Source organism: Peromyscus maniculatus, chromosome 6 (assembly GCF_049852395.1).
Source record: "Peromyscus maniculatus bairdii isolate BWxNUB_F1_BW_parent chromosome 6, HU_Pman_BW_mat_3.1, whole genome shotgun sequence".
NCBI lineage: Eukaryota > Metazoa > Chordata > Mammalia > Rodentia > Cricetidae > Peromyscus > Peromyscus maniculatus.
The window spans coordinates 132,838,066-132,857,250 of NC_134857.1; the positions used below are offsets into that span (position 1 = coordinate 132,838,066).

The 19,185-nt window shown below is 44.4% G+C and overlaps 1 protein-coding gene across 1 annotated transcript in view; it reads right to left on the minus strand.

Annotated features, from left to right (window-relative positions):
- Positions 1-19,185, minus strand: part of St6galnac5 (ST6 N-acetylgalactosaminide alpha-2,6-sialyltransferase 5) — a 177,953-nt gene that overhangs the window by 53,819 nt on the left and 104,949 nt on the right. The window lies entirely within an intron of this gene.

Sequence of the window (19,185 nt, forward strand, 5' to 3'; positions counted from 1 at the left end):
ATCTGACAGCAGCCCACCTCTGTAATTGCAGAAAAAGGCTGAATGAAGTAGGATGGATCATGGGTTCAAGGCCAACTTGGGCTACATCATGAGACGCATTTCCAACACAACAAAACACTCTCAAAATGAAGACCCAGTTAGCTATAGGTGAGGAGAGGATATGATTAGGGCTGGAGTGGGTAAGAAAGAACAGTTAAAGGAAACTCTGTAACAAAGGAACCAGCAGCCCTAACTAAACAAAAGCAAAATCCTCACACAGAACTATGCCTGAAGCTTAGTGACTAGTCAGGAGACATGAACTGTCTCTTCCTTGGCACACCAACCAGCAGCATCTTTCAGAAGGCTCTAGAAGCAGAGACTTGGTTTCCACACGTGGATCTTGCCCAGGTCACTTGAGGCTGTGAGCTGGGCTGCTGGAGCTCGGGCTATCACTGTGTATCCTCAGTGCACAGGCAATGCTGCTGGATGATCTTGCCCTTTGACCTGCTGTGTACACATGCTCCCTGCTGGCTGCCCCTCCCACAGCAGCCTAGGTACCCTAGCCCTCAGATGTTTTAAGTGCCCTTCCTTCCCAGATAGCACAGCAAGCTGAGAGGTCTGCAAAGCACTCTGCCGAACTGCCGTGCCTTCCACTCTGTCTTCATCACTCTACTCTGAGATCCTTGGGAAAGAGGATTCACCTTTTTATTTTTCCTGTATTCTCCCACACCGTTTTCCTTCATGTATCATCTGGAATAATCTCTGGTCATCAAAAGCAATTGTGGATGTTTGTGAATAAACAATTTAGGCTTAAAAGCCATTATAAAACTCTGTATTCACTCATAACTGGAACTTCCACTAAAACCCACCGGGGTTAGATTCTCACATGCTTTGTACCTGTTCACCATGGCCACACATCTAAGGAGGGCCAGCCTGTCCAGTTAGGACCGGTCTTTCCGGCTTCTGCTTGGAGGACAGGAAACCAGATGGCACTATATGGCTCTGTTGGGAGACAGGAAGATCCCTTGGGTCCTGTCCTCTTCCTCTACTGCCTCTTGTCTAGGGGCACTCAGATGCAAGCTTTCCTCCCAGCTTCATTTCCAGTGCAAGGGCTGACCTGAAATTCCCGCGGATTCTACTCTTCCCGAAGCAACTGCCCGCTGAGGTTCTTCAAAGTCTGTTTTTCTACAGACTTGACGTTAATCAGGTACACTGCTGCCTACAGATAGATGGCCTGATTAATAGGAGGCTCAAAACCTTCACCATATGTAAAGCATTCCCCTCTTTCCATGGATGCTTTATACCTCCTGTGGTAGTTTAGATATAATCAGCCCCCATAAGCCACAGGGAGAGGCACTGTTAGGAGCTGTGGCCTTGTTGGAGTAGGTGTGGTTTTGTTAGAGGAAGTATGTCACTGGGGGTGGGCTTTGAGGTCTCTGAAGCTCAAGCCAGTACTTCCTGCTGCCTGAGGATCAAGATGTAGAACTCTCAGCTCCTTCTCCAGCACCATGTCTGCCTGAAGCCAGCCCCGATTATATAAGAGCTTCTGTGGTCATGGTGTCTCTTAACAGCAATAGAAACTCTTAAGAGCCCTTCCATGATCTGTCCAGTCAAATTTCCTGAAGTGCCTGGTCACCGGGCTCCAGTCCAGCATGGCAGTCAAGCATCTATCATCGAATCACGTGGTTTGAGTGGCGGCTTCGGCTTCTCAGTTGCTCTGTGGGGCCTCAGCCTTACTACTCTGTGCCTCCTCTTCTGTTAAATGGCAGTGACCCGATCACTTCTGCCGAAAGCCTCTGTAAAGAGGGGCTGGATCGGTCACTGGTGACGTGTTTGCTTCCCAAGCGTGAGGACTGGCTTCAGATGCCCAGGGCACATGCAAATGCTAAGGGTTATAGTGGCTTACTTATAATCCCAGCTTCAGAAGGTGAGGACCTGGGATCTGCAGAGGAAGCTGCCTAGGGAGACCAGCCTCATTGATGAGCTCTGGGTTTGATTGAGAGAACTTGACTCAATGAATAAGGTTGTCAGGGAAACTGAGGACGATTCTTTTACCCATGCACATGTGCCTGTACAAATGCAAATATGCACATGTACAGAGACACGCATGCACTGACATTCGCATGCAGGCACACATTCATGCATGCACACATATGAACGCACACTCTTACCTATACACACATGCACAAACATGTGTGTACACACATACATTCATATACATATGCTAACACACATGCAAACACATTTGTATACATATGCACACATACACATATGCACATATACTCTTACATAATCTTATACATGTATATACACACACATATACTCATGTATAAGTACACACACATATTCTTACATGCATAAATGAAAAATGGAAAAAAGTCACTGTGAAGATTAATGTATATAAAGTGCTTAAGTTGCTACCTTGTATGTAAGTAATATTTATTATATATGAGGTAAAATGTACTTCCTATCATCACTATATTATAAAGTATGAAAATTACAGACAAAAGCGCAAGGATCATCCCTTGGGATGAACAGGAAATTAATTCCAAGACTTTTCAAGATGCCAAAACCCACAGATGCTTGTTTGTTAGTAAAATACTAGAGAATTTGCATAAGGTCTATTCCCATAATTCTAAGTATCTCTAAGTTTTCTCTACATAATACCTAAAGCAATGTAAATGATACATAAATGACTTTATATTATATTATGTACAAATACCATTATATTATCTAAGGAAAAGTTAAAAATTTACACAGCTTTTGCAGAGGACCTGGGTTGAGTTCCCAGCACCCACTTTAGGCGGCTCCCAACTGCCCTGTGACTCCAGCTCTAGGAGCTTTGATGCCCTCTTCTGGCCTCTGGGGGCAGCTGCATTCATGTGAACACACACACACACACACACACACACACACACACACGCACACGCACACGCACACGCACGCACGCACGCACGCACGCACGCACGCACACGGCATATACATAATTTTAAAAATCTGTGTAAAACAGTCTGTAAATGTCCAGTACAGATTGTATTTCCTCCTGAAACACTTTTGCACCAGAGGTGATTGCAGACATGGAGCTGGCAGACAGAGAGGGCTGGTGACATTTAGTATTATCTGCTACATATAGGAAATATAAAAATGACTTCATGTGCCAAGTGGAAATAAAATATTATGTTCATATACCAAATAAAATAAAAACAAGCTCAATTAGCCTAAGATAGAGTTATGCAAATTGAGACTAGGAGATTGCACTCAAGATCTGTGCTTCCTAAGGTTTCCAATGCTCTAGAGTCACTTAGAGTTAGTCATAAAATAGAAGTACGTCAGCTGCATGCCCAGGGGACATCAGTAATGGCTCCTCTGCCCCAGCAGCTAAGGAACACTGTGTTATTCCAGGGCCTCCTGGTGTTGTCTCCACCAGTAACACTTTTTATTTTTGTTCCCACATCTCCAGTTTGAGAGCGTGGGTGCCCTTGTATGAACCAGAAGGAACAAGGTACATAAACAAAAGAATGTATCCATGTCTCTTAATTCCGCCCCAAGAGTCCTTCCTCCTCACAGCAACAGATTGTAATTGTCTTACTGAATACTACTCACAGATGACTGGCAGATCAAAGGCCAAAGCTTGCTCCCAGGAAGGCACCTTCTACCTGCCAGAAAGTTCTGTGATAGTCCATTTCCTGCTTTTTAAAGGCCACGAGCTGCAGCTCAGACTTGAAGGAAAATTATCCAGACTCTCATCAGCCAAGGAGCCTGAGGCACAAAAGGCTTTCTGCCTCCTGAGAGTCCCAAGATCTCCAGGCTGCAATGCTTGGAGGAAGAGCCCAGGAAACCCCGCGTGTGAGCTAATTAGACTGTGATTTTGAACATGTTTAAGGATAGGAGCTGAGGAATGTTCAGTCCAGATGTCCAGGTGTCCTAGACCCAGAGTTCAAATGATTGTTCACATGGAGCCTTCCAACAGAGACCACATGCTGTAGTGTCTTGATGGACACTGTCTCAGCATCCTGCTCTGAGGGAGGAGGGAAATGTGCTCAGAGCTGCTAAGGTCTGAGCCATGGGCCATCTGTCCAACTCTTGGGTAAATACTGAGTACAGAATTGCCCTGGACCCTGGCTTAGGCACTGGATAAAAAGACACGTGAACTCTTGGTCAACAAGCTCGTGCCCCAGCAGTCACTCATGATGTGGAAAGACTGAGGTCCAGAGAGTCTGGAGAGTGTTTCAATGCTCTCAATGGGTCATTATCACTTGACTAACAGCTACTCCATTCCCTTCTTCGAGGTCCTGTCTAGAAATTAGAAAGAACAGTAAATGGGAAGGGATCAGGCCATTCTATTAAAAACCACATTTTAGTATTTTCCATCAAAAAGGAAATTGGCAATTTGTCCTAAGATAATACTCTGACTAGGAAGAAAGCTTTCAATGATTGGATGTATTTTCTCAGGGGGAAGCTTCAACAACAAGGCAGGGGGTTAGATCAGAATCAAGGATGGAAAGACAGCCCTGGGGGGAAATAAATCAGGCAGGTAGGCCAACTTCCTGACACACAAAGAATAAATAGATGGCGTTTGTCCCCAGAGTTACAGATGATGTTGCTTACAGAACTCAGCTGAAAGCTGCCCTTTCACACACACTATTCTCCCCGCTACCCCAATTTCTCTGTGTCCCTCCTGTCCCAGTCCCAAGTCACCCAAGTTTCCCTGGTCACCTGGAGGGAACAAGTAACCCTCTCCTGTCTCATGCTGATGGTGACATCGCACAGGCTCTGTGGTTCTGAAGCCTGTTTAGACTCCTGTTTCCAACCATCCAGGTCTAATTTGGCGAAATTTTCTCAGTCCCGCCTGGCCCCAAGGTCAGAATGAATCTCTCCCACTCATGGTCCTGCAGTCGCTTATAAAATAATTACACAGAGGCTTATATTACTTACAAAATGTATGGCCTATGGCTTCAGCTTCTTGCTAGCTAGCTCTTTCATCTTAAATTAACCCATTTCTATAAATCTGTATGTTGCCACATGGCCGTGGAATTACTGGTCTGCTGACATCTTGGGCTGTGGCTCTGTCTCTCTCGACTCTGCCTTTCTTCTCTCATTATTTCTCTTGGATTTTCCTGCTTGGTCCATCCTGCCCTGCCATAGGCCAATGCAGCTTTATTATCCAATGGGAGTCATATATATTCACACCATACAGAAAGACATCCCACAGCACTTCCCAGATAACCTGGAGCTCCTCAGAACTTGGACTTAGGTGAGACACACAGTGCAGTAATCACAGTGTGATGGTCTTGGGTCCTTCTCTGTCTCCCCATATCCATATTCTTTTTGTCCTCCTTAGACTCTGGACTTGGCAGTTGGTTTTCTGTGGTCAGTGGGGCAAACATATATACAAGCAAGGGATAGCAAGGCACTTGTGTATGACTGCTCTCAGCCCCTTGGCCGTGTGAGCAAGCCCAGGTTAGTCTGCTAGACCTCACAGACAACAGGCCCAGTCACTCTTGCCAATAGCCTAATATCCACCAGACACTTCATTCCCAGCTGACCAGCTACTTATCTACAATCCAGGCCAAAAGAACAGCGTAGTTAGCCCTGAGCCAAATAAACAGATGTGATCTCACATCACCAATGGCTTGAGATGCTCTTTTGTGTCACAGGTAACCGTTAAGTGTTTTTCCAAGTTAACTGATTCTAAGTTAAAAACTACATTGTTGTAGTCTGGTGAGTTCTTAAAGATTTGAACACTGGCTCACAATTTGAAATCCCACTTGTAGACATTTGTCCCATATAACTGACAGTGTGCACTTAAGGAGACATTTGCAAATCAGTGTCAATGGCCACATTTTCCCCAGTATCCAAATGGTGAGAACAACCCCAGTATTCTTGGTGGATTAAGGAACAGAATGTGCATGTTCTGGCAGTGGTGCATGTCTGGCCTTAGAAAGGAGTGAAGCTCAGAGATCACCTGTTGCATGGCTGAGCTCTGAAGCCACACAAAGCCATCTTGATGCAGAAAGACCAATACTGTGTTTATAATAATAATAATAATAATAATAAATTATATATAAATTTATATATGTTACTTATATAGGACCTGCTGAGGGACCCAGAAGAGTCAAATTTACAAAGACACAAAGGAGAATAGTGGTCCGTGGGGACTGAGGAAGAGGGGAGGGACACTTGTCCTGCCGTGACCACAGGGCTTCTGCTCAGGATGAGGGTAACATTTGGGTGGGGTACTGGTGCCTGCTGCACAGAGTTGAAGGTACTGGTGCCTCTGAATTGTATATGTAAGGACGAGGAAAGAGATCCATTTTGTGTTATGTATACATATATATTGTGTGTGTATTTGCATGTTCCTGTATGTGTGTGTGTTGGGGGGTTGCATATGCACATCTGTGAACATGCACTGGAGGCCAGAGGTCAACTTTAGATGTTGTTCCATAGGTCCCATCTACCTTATTTTTGTTTTGTTTTGTTTTTCGAGACAGGGCTTCTCTGTGTAGCTTTGCGCCTTTCCTGGAACTCACTCTATAGCCCAGGTGGGTCTTGAACTCACAGAGATGCACCTGCCTCTGCTCCCGAGTGCTGGGATTAGAGGTGTGCACCACCACTGCCCGACCCATCTACCTTATTTTTGGGGACAGGATCTGTCATTGGCCTGAGGTGGCCCATTAGATGGGGCTGGATGGCCAGTGAGTCCTAGGCGGCTTCTGCCTCTGCCTCTCCAGTCTGAAATTTCACATTTATTATACCACACCCAAAGCTTTCCATGTGGGTTCTGAGGACCCATCCTACATTCTCATTCTTGTGTAGTAACAAGTGGCCTGCTGACTGAGCCAACAATGCAGCCCCTTATGGTGTGTGTGTGTGTGGGTGTGTGTGTTTCTGTGCCTCCACAGTTAAGAAAACTTCAAATGTGCAAATTCAAAGACTGGACTCCAGACTAAGTAAATCGCATTTCCCCAAGAGGAGCAACCCCCCCACCCCCGACTGCATTTGTGTGTAATTCAAAGCGATGTGTACACTAGGTCAATATTAAATGAAGTCTTGTCTTTTTAAGAATCAGGGCGATATTTGGAAAAGTCACAAGACAATGTCTGTGTTTAAAGGATTAAATTCCCTCTGTAAATTCCTTATTTAATGATAAGCAATCACTGGAGGCCAGATAAAACACACTGTAAGGGAATCATCTCTTGCTCGGCTCAAGTTCAAAGCTGGGAACACTGCCTGGCTTCCATTTGTTTAGGCATCCAGAGCAATACCATATGGAATCCAAGAGGTAATTCTAACCTTGTATTCTCCTACCGCGCTGGAGCAAGAGTAAATTGAATTGCTGTCTGAAAAGAGCCAGCTGTGCGCGTTTACTTCCCTTTCATAGCCACTAGATCCAAGTAGTTACGAGAAAATGTTGCATGGAAATGATTCTAAAATAATTTCCATTCCACATGTGAAAACACCGCCTCCCTCCTGTAAGACGATGGCTGTTACTTATGCAAGGCAGAACTTTCAAATACTGTCCCCAGGTAGGTAATTCACACGACCGAGAATATTCCATATTCTGCAGTGTATAATTACAAAAGAGAGTTTCATCTTCACACATTTCACACGTATTAGTCACAGAACTTTCCGCCTCTGGATTGCTGATGGATCACTCTGTGAGAGGGCAGGGTTTGAATTTGTCTCTGGGAACATTCCAAAACTCTAAACTTAAAAATCAAACTTGTAGTAATGAGCATAGCCCAGTATGCAATGGGGATGGATGGGAACCAGGTTTGCTTCCCTTTCCGCCCTCAATTGTGCTGGCACAGAGTTCAACTTACCTCTTTGGCCACTGTCATTTTGTTTTTTCATGGGATCTACTGTAAAAAGTACAAAATCATAATTATCATGAGGTTTCATTTAAAATGTCACTCACAGAGAGTGGTGCTAGAGACAACCTAAACTTGTTATCTCTAAATATAATTTGCATCCCAGATGATTAATTTTATTTCTTTAGTGTACAATGGCAAGATGGCATAGAATTCTTGGCATGGCGCTTGCTTAAAGGGCGGTAATTTAGCTGCTGGGTCCTACTTCCGAGGGATCAACCACTCATCACAGAAGGGCTCATTCCACATAGTGAGTCTTCCACACCATGGCGCTGACCAGCTGGGGACTTCACATGCCAGGTTAGGTGTTTGGGACCAAAGCTAGACAGACTCCATGCAGACACAGTCCTCTCCACAGCCCCCTCACAGTCTCGTGTCCCTGAGCTTTTGGGCCACTTTTTGAAATAACTGATCTTCCCAAGCAGTCTTCCATCTTTCCACCAGACTGAACCTTCCACAAACGCACATCCTACAGTAAAAACCAACTTCCATCCCTCAGTTTTTCTACCTGATTTTCTAGTCAGGTCCAAGGTTATGTCTCTCTTTGTTTCAGAGTAATCTATCATGAAACAACAACAAAAAAATCCCTTCACTTTGTAATCTGTACTGAGTGGACTTTGCCTCTCCCTTAGTCCTGTTCACCAGACTTCGGAGGCTGTAAGGGTGACAGCCAATCGGCCATCCTCCATCTCTGGATATTCACGTGACGTCCTTGGCACAGACCCCTTGCAAACGCTCACGTCCTGGTACAAATCCTAGCAGACAAGTCTCCTGCCAGAGGTGCTGCTTTCATCTGTCCGATGCTGGCAGTCTCGCCTGATGGAGGGCTGTGACGTGAGCTCGCCCTAACACCTTGGCAGGCTCTCTTCTCACTCGGAATTCTGTGGAGACATTAACGCAGGAGCGAGGGAAGCGAGAATGTGCTTGCTGCCTCCCAGCTGTAACAATGCTAGCCTGCCTCCAATGTACACAACTATATCTGGAATTTCAGCCACCTGACCGTATCCCTGCCGGTCACGTCAGGAAGACTCTTCCAAGCACATGTGAAAACGGTTAAAATCTTATTATAAACCCGAAGCACGAGTCAACGGATGGAAAATCCACCCACTTTGCTGTTCTTCCACGTAACCTGATTATTATTTAGCTACCTTTTAATCACAAAACATACGCTGATGTGTTTGACGTTCGTGTGTTCAAGCACTCTGTCGGGTTAACTGGGGAATGCTTTGGAGGGCAGAGACCATGACTCCTTTATGTTTGCCTTGGAAGGCTTTGTGCAATGCCGGGTACCGAATGGGAACCTAACACACACTTCTTTATGAGGAATGAGATGGAATTCTACCTCATATGAACCTGTAGTCCACAAACCATGGCACAGAGGAGCCCCCAAAGCAGAAACCACCTGACATGGGTAACTTCAACTGGTCTAGACTGGGGTTGCCAGACAGAGATTCAAAACCTGGTCCTAACAGTTAGCTGTGCAACTTCAAACAAAATGTTTAGCATTTCCAAGCATCATTGCTCTGTAGTGCTGGGTGGGGCACAGTCATGCCTGTTGACTTTGAAATATGGCCATGAACTTTCAAGGAGTGCATGCTGCTCTGTTTGCCCACTCACCATAGATTCAGCTCCTCCTGGGCTCTGTGCTAGCGCTGATAATGAAATGATGAACCAAACAGATACTGTCCTTAGCTCACAGGGCCAACAGACTCCCAGATGACACAGATAGGAATTTAATAAACACAGCAATGGTAGCAAGCACCACACACCCAAAGTGGAGTCTGTATGTGCATACTCAGTTCTTAATGAATATAATTCATATTCTCTTGCATTGAGATGTAGGGAGGAAAGACAGGAGCGTAGTGGAGGGGAGGGAGAGGAGAGGAGAAGGGAAGAGGAAATAATTTTAACAGTGTAGGAACCTTGTCCCTCAGTAAGACAGGTCTGCCGGTCTGTGCTTCTCAGTGACTTTCTGAAGGTGAGGCATGGTGCTAGAGGATGCAAAGCTTTATAAGCAAGCTGCCTCCCAAGTATGACGGTCTCAATCCAAGCACCTATGATCTGTACCAATGGTGGGTAATTCATAAACTTGGTGGTTTATTTTGAACACATGTACTTCCCTTAAAACTGACTTTAAAACTAACCACAGGGTTGAGGTGACTGACATTTGAGGTTTGAGCTTGGGTAGGAAGGACATGTGTCCCATAGGCTACTTGCCTGGCCTTGAGACCACACATACTGGGAACAAGGTCAACATTCTAATAATCTCTAGAGTTTGGGCCTAGAGATTAAAGGCTAGCAGGAAACAAAGGGGACTTTGCTGGTAGTTGTCCCAAGTACATTTTTCTTTAAACACTGCACAAAATGGCTACCATGGTCTTGGGAAGTTCCAGATAGTATCAAATTTCCTCCTACCTGTGGCCCAAAAGAGCACTGTGGTATTATTTCCATTCCTAAATTTTAACACACAGTCACAGTTTGTGACACAGTCCGTACATCTCTCACACTGACATAAAACTGTAGGAAAAGGTATCCGTCTCTTCTAATGGTTACAATCCCACCAGCTTCTAGGGGCTTTAGGAAAGCCATGACTCACCCTAGGTCATGTCAATCTGAATTTACTTTGTGAATGTTTGGCCACAGAGAAATTCTCACCTTCACAAACAGAGCAGCAAAGTCATTTTGGAAAGAGAGCCAGTGACCAAATTAATTCTTTTATGGAGCTGTCGGATTTGATTAAGTTGTTATACTACATTTTAAAACTCATTAACAGGGCCTATCAAGCCATTTTGTAAGTGGATTTTTTTTGTAATGTCTTTATATTTACTGTCCTAGAAGGCTTTGGTGTCAATCAAAATAGATGACAACGCTAAATCACTGGCTTCGTAACATAATTCAGCACTGGGTGAATTCTGCTGTCTGCATGAAATATGACCTTGCAAGAGAGGCTGATTTGCCTGTTCTCTTCTCTGATAAGAAAAGTATATTTATAACCACACTGTGGCTGCATATGTATTTCACAGTGTGTATTCTACACCGAGTTACTTTAATCATAAAGAGATTCTCTCTGATACTGGGCCTAGGTGAAAAGGGAAACTTAAAAATAGTTCCTTTCCCTCACTCTCTTTTGTGACCAAACCTTCCTCAAATAGTTTGAGTCAGGAAGCTTCCAGGGGAGGGAAAGTCCCAGTCAAAAGCAGAGGAGGGATGTGGCTTTCTGGAGAACGCCGTGTGACAGGAAGAGGAGACTCTAGGATAGATCTGCACAAAGGAGGTGTGAGAAGAGCATCTTCTAGAACCAAAGCTAAAACATAACACACTAGGGAAACAACCACTTAGCCATGAGGAAAAAGGACCCTGATAGGATTAGGCTTTACAAGTTTCTATAACCTTTAACAAATTCCTTAAGTGGAAATCTCGGAGATTTGCCAAATAAGTAGTTACCATCATCATTGTGAGTAATACAAGAAAAATATAAATAGGATTCAGTCCTCATGTGACCAAAGATTAGTGTAGCAATAGTCCAAATTAATTAGAGAAAAGTTCAGAGAACTGTAATTTGGAAGTAAGGGGCATGTGGTACTGTCGAGTGGATCCTGAGAAGGCAGTGTAAGTGTAGGCTGATAGAGTGTTCATTAGCAACCGTCAACAGAGCTCTTGTTGCTTCCAGTTCTGTGTGAAGGGGGGATGGTGAAGAAAAACTTCAGCATGGTCCATGCCTTAAGTTGGATCTTAAGTGAGCCAGACAGAAACATGAAGATGTCACAATGGTGGCACAGAGGTGATAAGGTGCTTCGAAAGCAGCAAAGAGCAGCTAGAGTTCACGAGGGGCATCATGGGAGAGTGATAATGGACAGCAAGGCATGGGGCTGTGACAGGCACTTTGACAGGCTGAGGTGTCTCCGGCCTGTGAGTGAATAAGGAAAGAGATGTGTTCGTGCAAGCGGATTGCCAAGCAACAGGATCTCAGGGAGGCCACAGACCTACAAGTGCCTCAGAGGTAGCGGATACCAAGAAAAGGAAAGGCATGCCCGCTTCAAAGCACTGGCATGTAAACACCAGGAACTCTGCAAGGCAGACACATGGAGATTTCACAGGTGGGGCAGTAAACAAGAGAAAGATGTCAAGAGTTTTATTTTGTTACTTAAAAAAGAGGATGAGAGGGCCAGATCTGCACCCGGGAAGGGTTACTTGGCCTCAGGAGAAAAAGTGTGAGGGCTAATATTTGAAGTGGGACGGACCCTGGAAGACTTTTCAGTGTTCTTGGAAGATGGTGATAAAATGATGGTACTGACAGGATGGAGGAGAGGTAGAGAAAGCTCAGGCAGAGTTGAAAGGCACAATGATTTATTTCAAAACCATTGTCATTTTAAGTCCAGACATTGGACAGAGTACCAGGAAAGGAAGGCAGAAATGGCATATTCTCACTGTGTACTTGAGGCCACCTGCTTAGGGTTCACAGGGGAGAAGGGATTGTGAAGTACTCCTGGATGCCCCAAGGAGACTGGCCCTGACACGTATTGTTGACATTGCCGGTTACTTTCTCTCTATGGAACATTAGAGGAAAACTGTGAATGCTTTATTATCTCTTCACAAAAAAACTCCTACTAGCCATTTTTGTTGTTAGAAAGCAATAATTGAGCCCATAAGATATTGAATAAGAATGTCAAGGGTTGGGCTGGAGAGATGGCTCAGAGGTTAAGAGCACTGGCTACTCTTCTAAAAGGTCAAGAGTTCAATTCCCAACAACCACATGGTGGCTCACAACCATCTATAATGAGATCTGGTGCCCTCTTCTGGCATGCAGGCATATATGCAGGCAGAACACTGTGTACATAATAAATCTTTTAAAAACAAGCCAGGTGGTGGTGGCACACACCTCTAATCCCAGCACGCGGGAGGCAGAGGCAGGTAAATCTCTGTGAGTTTGAAGCCAGTCTAGCCTACAGAGTGAGGTCCAGGACAGGCACTAAAACTACACAAAGAAACTCCATCTCCAAAAACAAACAAACAAACAAAAAACAAAAAAAATTTCAACCTTAAGGGCTGGAGAGATGGCTCAGAAGTTAAGAACACTGACTGCTCTTCCAGAGGTCTTGGAGTTCAATTTCCAGCAACCAAATGGTGGCTCACAACCATCTATATTTGGATCTAATGCCCTCTTCTGGCATGCAGGCATACATGCATATAGATCACTCATATACATAAAATAAATAAATCTTTTAAAAAAATGTCGAGGGTTAAGGAAACATGCACAGTGTGGTGCTGAGGTAGGGGAGGCTGAGAATAAAAAATGAACTTTCAACATGTAAATTCAAGTTCTCCATAAAGTTCCATCTAAAAATGTCCAGCAGGCAGCTAGGTCTGCAACCCAGGTGTCCATGAGCTGGTTCAGACTCTTACTAGAGAAGATATGAAAATTATTCCTAAAGAAATGAAAAAGAAAGATCTCCCCAGGAGAAAGATTGGAATACCAGAGAAGATTGAGCTGGGGAATGCAAAGTAGAAAATAAATATGGGAAGGGAACTGTTAGCAGAGTGTGAAGAACAGAGCACTTGATGGTTTTTGGATAATGCTCAGTGGGTGTGTTTAAATAACCCAAGGGCCTCGCTTGCATATCTAGGCCTTCACTATTTTAGCATTGTGATATATGGCTATTGTCAGCGACCCCTCCCCAGAATTCACCTTGTCACACATGGCTCAGACAGGCCCTTAGAATACCCTTATATTTGTGCTCCACAAGTCAGCAACCTGTTTTCTATGAATGAAATCCATTTTATGGGGCTGGAAAGATGCCTTAGTGGGCAAGGCACTGGGTGTGTAAGTCTAAGACCTGAGCCAAAAGTGAGAACCCGAGTTCAAGTCCCCAGAACCCTTATAAAGTAGGACGTGTAATTTGAGCATTTGTGATACCAACATTCCCACAGCAAGGTGGGGACAGGAGAATTCCAGGAAACCCGAGGACTGGCAAGTTTGGCATCCAGAACAGCAAACGGGACCGCAGAAGATGAGCACTGGCATCTGAAGTTGTCCTCTGACTTCAGCAAACATACAATGTCATATACATGCTTGAAACACACACACACACACACACACACACACACACACACACACACACACACACACACACATTTTAGGAGCCGCCTTTCACATGCTGTGTTGTTGGGCTCACCTTTGGACCGCCCCCACAGGTCTTCACTTCCTTCTCTCCCCTGCTGTTCTGGAGGCAGACTTCAGGGATGGATCCAGTGTCTTTCAAATGACTGGGCCAAGGGACGCACTGGCTAGAGCTGGGAAACAAGAACTGAGCAGGGAAGGGATTGCCTCTGCTTTGACCCTGACCCTCTAAAGGGCGTAGCTGTCCTCTGGAAGCATTGTCTAGACCAAGGCTGCTTTAAAGGTTCTCATTGATGACTCTGTTTCACCTAAGAAATACTTATGTAGCCCTGGGTGGTACGGAGATATATAAAATACGTATATTAAACATCTACTGATGATAAATCACAAAAAAGTTTATCTTAAAACAGCTCTTGGCATAGATATAATTTTCCATTTACTAAGATGAAAGCAAATTTGGATATTGATCAGATGGATTTGCTTATTTATTTTTATATAAAGAATTAAACCTTGGCTGAATATTTTATCTTGAAGAATATAGAACATATTCCATGTTTTTCAGAGTGGATCAATATTTTGATTTCATAATCATCAATGCTGAGAATGTTGCTTTGCATAGATATGGAATACACAGTAGAAGAATGTTTAGAGCCATTTCAGAAATTCTGTTCTAATCCCAAGCCAAAATTTACTGAATAATTTTTTATGAAACTCAAGTCAGCAACTCAAAGATCAATTTCAAAATCAAATATTCTAACACAATACAATCTGAAGACATACTAATTTGGTACATGCTGAGAAGTGAGAGTTAGAAAACATTCAACATCTTTGGGTTTTGTGGTTTAGCCATTATGTTTGTAGCAGAGCAGAAATCTTCGTAGGTACAACGAGATGCTGACGTAGCCTGGGATTTGAGCAGTATTTGCTGGTGTTGTGAGGTACGACAGGTGACCAGTGCAAATGCATGCATGCTGTGTGTTCAGAATCATGGCTGCAGTGGTGCTGGGGACAGACAGAGGGGAGCCCTGCCAGAAACCTCTGGGGTTCATTATGCATTGCACTTTGGATTTATTTTTGGTCTTTGCATCATCGGAAACCTTCTGCTGTTGCCTTTTTTTTTCACAACCTCCACTTTCAGTCATGTGACTTTGGGATGGTGACCCATAGTTTAACAAGCTGAGGTCTAGATAATAACCTTGTGTGGGTGCCTGGTGCCATTCTACTCTTTGCCTCCTTCAGTCCTAAAGAGGGTAAAAGCTCCCCACTATTTATAAACGTACACACTGCAATATGCCTTGGTTTTTTTCTCTGAGCCCTGAAAGTGGGTTCTTATGCCCAGTAGCCCCTTTATTAAACTCTCTAATCATCTAAATTGAGTGTGCTGTCAGGCTGGTTCACTGCCAGGAAGAAATTAGTTCACACAATAATTTGTTGCCAGTGACCCATTTTCCACCGGCTGGCACCGATGAGGAGTGGGATTGAGGGGCCTGATGAGAGAAGAGCAGGATATGTCAGCTAAGGCCCAGGTTGCTTTGTTTTGGAGTCGCTATCTGCATGGAACGTGAGCCAGAACCATGTCCTTCCCCTGGGCATCTCCTCAACCACTTAGCCTAGAACAAGAGACAGCAGGATGCTGAGGAGCTGTGCATTGTCCTGACAGAGCTGACAGATGAAGGGACAGACCTCATGTGTCTGGATGCCCAGGTAAGTGCTATATGAGTTCATGCCCAGAACCATCAATTCTGTGGTGCAGGAGTTCTGCAAATCCGCCTGTCACTCTGTGAGCAATGCCTGTGCTGCAAGGAGGATGTTCCTACACTATTCTTGGACACTGTGGGGAGAAGCTACAGTGTCAGGAGGAAGAATGTCCAAGAGCATAAGAGAGAAAGGACAAGAAGCCCCTGGAAACACAGCCTTCTAAGGCTTCTCCACCCAGAAATCATCAAAGGGGATGGAAAAAAGTCTAAACACAAATGACAGAACTTCAAGAGAGTTCTAATATATTTTTAAGATTTTTCTAAAAGCAGTTGAGATATTTGAGATGAAGTAGAGAGGGCTTGGGATCTGAGTGGCAGGAGACCAGAGTTCATATGCCACAAACTGCCACTTTCTGAAGGCAAGAAATGTACTTCCTGAGAGGGCATGGCTGTGTCTACCATTGTGGCAGAAACTGGCCACTTTCTACCACATCAAGACCACAAGTGAGTTCAGAGAAGAAGAGGAGGATGAGGGTGGAGGAGGAAGAAGAAGATCAAGGAAGACTCAGAAGAACAGCTCTGCATTTTGTGACCATGCTAGTCACAATCTTACCCTGTGAGTTCCCAGGGCAGGGAAGTGAAAATTACTGGTCACATATCATCTATGCAAGAATACTCAAAGTCTGAAGAAAAGGGGCCAAAACTGATTAACAAACTGTTGCCTTCTATAAGATACCAGCACAGGTGAGAAGAGGGATGTGAAGAAAGGTTTTGCCATGCACTTGATGGCAAAATAGAACCACATGAAAGTAGTACGCTAGTGATGGATGAAGGCAGTGTGGCGGGGCTGCAGGGCTGGCTGGTCCGTTACAGAGAAGCTGTGCCTGGAGAGAAGAGCAGATGAGAGCAAGGGTCACGCACCAGAACAGACAGCACGGAGCCGAAATGATTCACAGAGGAGAGGGGGGACAGTTAACGAAACAGCAGTCAGAAGGACCCAGAGTGACCAACCGAGGCTGCCACTGGGCTCCTCACACAGGGAAGAGTCCCGGGGCAGCAGGGTAAGTGAATCAGTTGTTGAAGGAAAAGAGAGGAAAGAATGGCAGCATCAAAGCCCAAACATGCCTCATGATTTTACAGTTAATGCAAAATACTTGATGCAGGGCTGGACTGTCAGTTCAGCTAAAAGCACTTGCTGTCCTTGCAAAGGACTTGAGTTTGGTTCCCAGCACCTGTGATGGGCAGCTCACAATTGTCTCCTCTGGCCTCCAGGGGCACCTGCACTTATGTGCACATACTCCTACAAACACACAAATAAAATAATGTGAATGTGTTTAACAATAACAAAAACTGGACAAAATGCTATGAGAACCCTGAGAAGGATTAGGATATAAGAATTGTATTTATATTAAAATTTTTCTTCAAGACTACAAACGGGACAAATTTTAATGGTTTCTGTGGTGGTTTGAATAAGGATGGGCCCCATAGGCTCATAGATTTGAATGCTTGGTCCCCGGGGAGTCGCACTATTTGAAAGGAATAGAAGGATTAAGAGATGCGACCTTATTAGAGGAAGTGTGTCACTGAGGATGGGCTTTGAGGTAGGTGTGTGTGTGTGTGTGTGTGTGTGTGTGTGTGTGTGTTCACATGAATGCGTGCGTGCGTGTGTGCGTGCCTGCCTGCCTGCCTGTCTGTCTGTCAGTCTGCCTACAGATCATATCAGGATGCAGAACTCTCAGCTACATCTCCAGCACCACATCTGCCTGAATGCCGCCATGCTCCCCACCATGAGGATCATGGACTGACCCTCTGAAACTGTAAGCAAGCCCCAGTTAAATGCCTTTTTTCATAAGAACTGCCTTGGTCATGGTGTCTCTTCACAGGACTAGAACAGTGACTGAGACAATTTCTTTTTGTTGAAATTAATAATGGACAAAACTGTCAACCAAAGCTTTAGGCAAAGTTTGAAGGAAATTATAGATTTAATAATTCTATTAAAACTACAAGAAACATGGGGGAGAAAAATAGACACAGCATGTGATGGTTAGCTTCAGTTGTCAACCCAATGAACGTGAAAAGAGTCACTTGGGAGGGGAGCCTCTGGGCACACCATTCGGGCATTTTATCTTGATTAGGGTAGTTGAGTAGAAAGACCTAACATTGTGGATGGCACCATTCCCTGGAATGGGATCGTGGACAACTTGTGTAAAGGAGGAAATGGGCAGAGCACAGCACATATTGTTCTCTGCTTCTGATTGTGGATGTCATGTGACCAGCTGCCTGAGGCTTCTGCTGCCTCAACTTCCCTGTGATGGTGGACTGTAACCTTGAACTGTGAGCTGAAGTAAACTTTCTCTCTTGAGTCCTTCCCCCCCCCCCCAAGATGCTCTATCACACCGACAAGAAAAGAAACTAAGGCATAGCCTAATTAAAAACTCAGGCAGAGGGAAATCACTTGGAAGGAGAGCTTGCTTCTGTCTTGTTGTCAAGAGCTTGAAGCTAATGCTACATAAAAACACACAGACAGACACTCTTAATCATAACTTGGCAAACACCAAGAAAAGTAAGGCAGACTAAAATCACGACATCACAGAAAGTGCAGGAAGACATGCACCCACTGCTTAGTTGTTCAGAGTCATAACTTCAAGAATAGATAATCACTAAGTAGAAGACCAAGAGTAGTTTATAATTAGATAATGTACAGGGCCTGAGGAAGTGGCTCAGTCCGTAAAACACTTGCCTCACAAGCATGAGGACCACGTAGAAGCCAGGCACCATGGAGCTGAGATTCCAGCGATGGTGAGACGCAAGACAGAGAAACAGTGCCCTGGAAGCTTACTGGCCAGGTGTCCAGCCTATTGTACAGTTTGATGTTTAAACTGCCCACACTTGCAAACAAACACACACATGTCTGTGTGCACTGCATACGTAGTGCATGTACATATGTGAACACAGACAAGGTAAACCAATAGAGAATAAACATCTACATTCCAACATGAGGAGAACACATAGCTTCACAAAGAAAATGAAGGGAAGAAAACAGACCATAAAGTGAGCAATTTAGTTTTAAAGGTTTAGGGGAAATGCACGGTGTAAGAGGGAATCATGAAAGTGCTATGGATCAGTTATCTGACCAGTTAAAGTGAACCTCAGATGGGATATTTAGTGTGAGTGGGGGTGACAATCAAAGTGATTCAGGAGAGTAAAAAGAAAAGTTAAAGAATAAAAATGTCAGGCAACTGTAAACAAAATATACCAGAAGTCTTTCTTGTGATAGAGCGTTGTAGCTAATGTTGCCTACCCTAACATTTATAAAACAGTCTACATTCAGGGATTACCAGAAGCCCTTCATAGATACAAACTTCTAAACATTGCACCTGTCCAGTGACAATAGTTGCTAGCAATGTCATTTTTCCCCCTAGATGAGTGAAATGTGGCAAAAAGACACGTGGGCAGTAAATAGTAATGTGAGAATTAAACCCAGTCCATTTACACCCTGTGATTAGTGACTCTATTCCTT